Below are 6,444 nucleotides of genomic sequence, written 5' to 3' on the forward strand. Positions count from 1 at the left end.
TTTTTAGTTAATGTTTGCTGATACACTTTATACCTTTAATTTTACATCGAACACTATTTGAAAAACGCTACTACAGAGCGTCAAACTACCTTTAACCTTAGTGATAGGTAGGAGCCCCGCCAAAGATCCTGGACTGGGGGCCCGCGGGGCCATAGAAATCACTATATACTTTTATTCGAATATGTTTTTACAATTTTATTTTATATTTATTTATTTTTTATGCGGTTAGTGGCATAGGAAAAGTTGCTTTAAATTTTAAATGATATTTGAATATAATTTTCTTTAGTAGGTACGTTATAAGGTTGGCAAGAAGTGAGTTCCGGCACCTTTGTTTTTCAAAAAAAAGCCCTTGGTATACCTACCATCATATTATTCAATCCCATTGACAAACTGTTACTGATGGATGACATACAGTCATACAAGAACAATAAACGTATTAATTGAATTACTAATAATTACTTCACGTGGTAGAGCTCCATTATAATAGTTTTGAATCCAAGTTATTTTTGATTGTATTCTATTTTAATTAGAATTAAAGTAAAATTAAGAATAACGTACTCGAATCCAACGAAAATTATCCATGGTATGGAGAACCTGAACACTCAACTATTGGTAGCCTCCGCAAAGAAAAATATAGTAAAGTACTCTCTCAGTAATCCGCCACCCCAGACAAGTGTACAATTAGTGAAAGCGGCGGATTATAGTACATAGGTACATACAACATAGGGTAAAAATTAAAACAGGTATTTCGTAAAAATAGATTTTTTTTTTTAGAAATTTATACTAACAAATTACAGTTTTATTTACAATCAAAATCAAGTATTTACTAAAGTATACATATTTACAAACTAAGTTCACTAACTAAATATTAAACAGTAAATCACTTGACACAACCAGTTGTTCGGTGAGGCAGATATTCTTGAATGGCTTATGCCAGCGCTCCATTGGCGAGCCAATAGTCCGAGGACAATAAATCGTCCGATTTGTCTATGCTCTGCTACTGATCAACGAACGAATAAAAAATTCGAGCTGTCAAAAGTCAAAAGTTGCGATTATCGTAATGTCTTCCGATAATCCTATAATTTTGTGTTATTTATATGTAGACTTGCATAAAATAATTTAGCAGTGAAAACAACACAAGTTTTACGTTTTATTTTATGAATTTCATAAATAAAAATAAAAAAATAATTGGCAAATCTCTCATTTTCTAATGTGTAAATTAACAAATTAATCAATTAAAATGTTTAAAACAATTACAGATTTTTTTTCGGTCCGAATGATAGCGTATTAATGTCAACTCGAATTTGTATATTGATCGACGGACGAAGTCTGGCAACTCAGTGGGTAAAATATCAAACATGTTTGAAATCCAACGAGCCTGGTCTGCGGATTAAAAAGTCCGCAGATCTGGGGTGCTCCACGCGAAAAAAAAAGTCCGAAGCCTGTAAATCGTCTGACTTGCGTGCCAATGGAGCGCCGGCTTTATGATTCCTGGCTTTCCCTATGAACAAAAGCTTCAGTTTGTGTGTCCCGGTTGCATTGGAGCACGGCATAATTTTATTTTGATGCGGTCTTTGGGCACTTTGCTCCCTGGTAGTCCTGGTACATTACTTTCTTCGCGATGAACGTACGTTTTACGAAGGAGAAGTTTCCAAAATAAACTCGTCTAATCTGCATTGTATACTTGTACGCGGCGGACTACTGAATTTGACAATTGAATACCGGTGAATTACAGAGCTTTATTTTATGCTTCCAACTAGTAAAAATAAAGGCGGATTGTAGTAGTTGCCGGATAATCAAGCGGCGGATTAGTGAGAGTGTACTGTATGTGCATACCTTAAGTACCTACGCGAAGCGGCTGTTGCAGTTCATCAATCGCACCGTATTGAGACAAGGGGGCCAAAGTAAAAAATCGTATTGAAAAATTATGAAAAGCTATTGCCTGTCTCAATAATCAATTGCGTTCTTATGGTTATTTCCACTATGTATTTTTATCCAAGACCTATTTAAATTCAATGTTAATTTTAACTCTCCGAGCGAGTATGTAGTTAGTTACCTACGTCACTGAAATTGCACTGTAAACTGGATTGTTACTGACCAATTACGCATCATTTAAAACTCTCCATACGTGGCTCCTATTAAATTTAAATTATAAATGCACCTAAAGGGATCGGTAAATTATTCTCACTTTAGTGAGTATGCGTGTAAGGGCATTTTCGCCAAAGTTTGTACATTGCGTTTTTGGCATGTCCCATGACTTTGATTGATTTTTTCATAGTTATTATATTATAAAATGTTGGAAAGTTATGTACTTTTAACATGCAAATTTATTAATTTACTCTATTCAATCAGTTAAATACAACTATCTGACCTGTATATATTTTTAATTGATTATTTAGATCGAAAGGTAGTGCGTTTTTACCATGTCCCACCCATAAATTCAAATAAACAAAGTCTGATTTCGTCATTAATTTTGAGTGTGTAAAATTAAATTCGTAGTGTTTTCAACAGCTTACATTATATATTTTTGGAAAATATATAGTTTTTTCGTAAATTTGTACCAATATTGAAAAAAAATCACGTTTAAAGTGTGTCCCAGGATATTTGAAAAAGTGGAACTCCACATTCCGTTACCACGATTTTAGCATGAAGGCGAAAAATTTTCACTATAAATATGTTTTTTTTTAATGTAGCAACATTTTTGTATAACACTGATCGCCATGTACACTTTAAATTGTTGGTGTGTGTCGGTATCGCTATCGGAACAGGTTGCTTTCTGGGTTGGTCATTTAAGAAGTTCCACTACTGTTACCACGATTTATAAGGTAAGAAAACACATATTTCTATTTCACATACTACACATATGGAGCTTATCTTTCATACTACAGATATAATAAAACATATCGCAGGTTTAACAATAAAACTAAGCTAAATTTTGGCTTCAAACACTTCTGAAACAGAATCCGTTACTTCCACTCCGAAACTATATTGGTGGTAACGTATATGTGGAATGTAAAAGTAACGAAATGGCATGCATAAAGTTGGGTTTACAGTGTGTGTTTAGTTCTTCATAGATTATAAAAAAAATTATTTTGTCTGTTCGTATGAAAAACAAAAATATTTTCATTAAAAAATATAAAAAATAACCTGACTATAATATAATAAAGATTAAAAAAGTATGTGATATGTCTGAATACGCAAAAATAGCGCACATAAAAGTATGGAGATAAAAAAAAACAACAGAAGGAAAAGAAAAAACACCAGACTGAAATAATTGCGAGACAGGCACTGGCTCTGTCATACTCTTTCTGTTATACGCCACCAAAATTTTAAAACTTCTCCATACATTTTAGGCATAGAAATTTATAAAAATGTATGAAAAAGTATTTTTTTGTCACGTTTAACAGAAATGTGTACTCGATTAGATTTAATACCTAGAACTGTAGGTATTCACGAAATGTCAGAAAAGTACGTCTTGATTACAATCAACCTGTATAGCTACATTTTATGTTGATGAATACAATTAAATTTCAAGACAACATAAAGTCGAACTTGGTTATTACGAGGAAGATGGGACCGACTGAATTTGCTTGTTATAAGCGTTACTCGTTATATCAGAGAATAGGTATTTTTAAATGAGCATGTCACATTACACAAAAAGCCGAAAATAAAAAATTTGGAAACCATCGTAAAAATCCCCGAAACGAGCATGGCATTCATAAACTACAAAAGAAGTTGTTTATTGTAATTAACGCTGGTAGGTACCTACGGACTTCACAAACCTTGGATTTTTCAACCATATGCGTGGATACTTTTTTATTATTGTCGGTGAAACACCAATAAGGTAGGTACTTAGACACTTTACTAGTGTCATAAACGTAATCCGACCCCGGCGGCATCCTGTCCAATCGGATTTTATTGCTTAGGGTCGAAATGTTTTAAAACGGTCGACACATTAACAGTATTTTAGCTCGGTATATCCGATAAGTTGCTCGTTATAACAGTGAAAGAATTAAATGTATGGCGAAAATCATAAACCAATTGTCAACAAATGTTTCGTTATTACATCCGAGATCTCGCTATGTCAGAGATCGTAATAACCGAGTTTGACTATAATTATTTTCGTAAAAGTTATATACTCCGTGCCGCGCTAGGAACTCGCGTCTGAATCCCTTGCTGATTTTTTTTTTCATATATTGTTAATTTGCTTAAAAATATTTTTTATCTGAGTTACAAATAATATAAATGCCAAATAAAGTTATGGTAATGTATAGTGTGTCAAAATTATTACCTACCTTATTTTACAAGTATTGTGAAATTTATTATAAAATATGTCTATTTTAGTGATTAAGTTTGATTTGTTTTGTTATTTTGACGCACGTTGAATATTTATCTGTCTATCAAAAAATTCAAATAAATTTCATAAAACAAAAATTTGTTTTTATGGTAACATGTAACTTAAGCTTTACAAATTACACTCCGTTACCATTTCGTTCCATTCCGAAAATGTCCCCAAAAAAGTTGAACGTTAACTATTTTTCATTTGATTATTAAATAACGAAACTTATTTATTTTTCCAATAAAATTTAGTAAAAGTGATTATTGTCTTTAAAAAAATAGCAGAACGAACATTGATTGGTTTTTTCAAATACTAAAGGAAAAATGCTCTGCCATTATAGACATAGGGTAACGGAGGGGAACGAAATGTGCCCAAGAATTAAAATTCAATAATATTTTTTGACTATTTGTAGTTTTATTTTGAAGTGTATGGTTTTTTTAATCTAATAGAGCTCTTTTAAGTGATAAAAAGTGTTTCATTCATGTTTTAAAAGCTAAGTTTCGTAGTCACGGAACGGAAACTTATTATGCCCAATTTCATAATAAAAATGATATAAATATTGTATTAATCAATATTTTGCTGAAAAATTGCTATCACCAATTCAGCAATAGAACAAGGAATCTGCTAGCTATATAAAAATGGTTAATTTGAGTGAAAAAATAATATTACCCAAATTTCAAACATGTACAAACTTTGGCGAAAATGCCCGTAAACAAAATCATGTAGACATCCAAATCGGGAGTCGATAACCGGGACAAACGTCCTTTTTTTTAAATTTGGAAAGATTATACTACCTACTACTTATAGATACATAGGTACTTTTGTCATAGATTATAATAAATAATGTTAGTTACATGAGGTATTTTTTTAGAATTACCACGATGATGACTGATGAGTTATCGGGCTGTGTAGTAGAATCATAATCAGAAGTCAAAACTATCCATGTTTGTTATCTATTGATAGAAAATGCGTTGGTTTTTTAAATTTCAATGTTTAATTCGCCAACTTTATAGATGCGTATACCTACTTTAGATTTTATACAACTCTATTACATTTTTTATTCCGAACGCGGTAAAATGTAAAGTTTTAAAATAATCCTGAAAGCACATTCCTAAATAAATGTAATTTCTCCTTCATTATTTCATAATAAAAAGACACTGCATATTAGGTAGGTACATTAATATTTTTTTAAATGTTAGGTATACTTGGAAACAACAGAATTCGGTGTCTATTTATTTATTTATAATAAAAATTCACTATTACCCTAACTAGGGCCTAGGCCTAGGCCCTTGACAATGGTCAGTATCATAGAAATGAAAACAAAAGCGGTGCATTTTAAAACATTAGCACAATCATAATATCATTTGTATAAGCATGGCGCCATGACGTCATAAGACAGTATAATTGGTGCGCACTGGGCATTTGTTGCGCGCGGCGCATAATCAGACAAATTTACAGAAGTCGGTTATCAAGTCAAAACACTTGTACATAATATCGACTTCGCGCTATTCGAGAGATAAATAGTGTAGCCATACCGAAACTACAGATCAAAGCATAACATAACCACTATTCGTGAGTGATGTCATCATGACATCACTAATTAGGCAGTCTTGAGTGTTCGTACATTTGCCGCGGGCTCCTGTGACCTTGAATTCCAGGCTTGCCAAGCAACAAGTATGCAAATATGCATCCTTCCAGAAGTCCCTCCTTATCCCCCCGTATCTTATTTTGCAGATATGCGCAGTATTGCGACCGATTAAACAATAAATGACAACAAATTATGATTATTACCTTTAGTCGAAGTGTCCATTTGAAATTCTCCAGGCGGAACAAGGAGCGAAACTGATCTTAAAATTGGCGAGCAATTATTATAATTCGAAAAATTAATTCATGTTGACACTCGTTAACGACTGGTTGTAAACACTTTTCTAACACATTTAAACATCTTGATAGATCTATAACCGTGATTTTGAAGATGATAAGCGCGACATATAGACACTGTTTACATACGAATTAAATATGTATTTGCCAAATAAGTGACAGTATTATCAACCAATTTCACAGTCCAGGCGAGATGTGTGCTTTATCAACGCAACATCTGTTCT

At 32.6% G+C, this 6,444-nt stretch overlaps 1 protein-coding gene across 4 annotated transcripts in view; it reads right to left on the reverse strand.

The window, feature by feature from the left end:
- The window catches only part of Mef2 (myocyte enhancer factor 2), a 321,089-nt gene extending 314,645 nt beyond the window's left edge, over window positions 1-6,444 (reverse strand). For all 4 annotated transcript variants that reach the window (XM_085947255.1, XM_085947253.1, XM_085947251.1 and 1 more), the window contains exon 1: window positions 6,131-6,444. The gene's annotated coding sequence lies outside the window, so the exon portion shown is untranslated. The remainder of the gene's footprint in view (window positions 1-6,130) is intronic.

Source organism: Rhyacophila brunnea, unplaced genomic scaffold (genome assembly GCF_057557595.1).
Source record: "Rhyacophila brunnea isolate RB1 unplaced genomic scaffold, BYU_Rbru_1.0 scaffold_2, whole genome shotgun sequence".
NCBI classification, from domain to species: domain Eukaryota; kingdom Metazoa; phylum Arthropoda; class Insecta; order Trichoptera; family Rhyacophilidae; genus Rhyacophila; species Rhyacophila brunnea.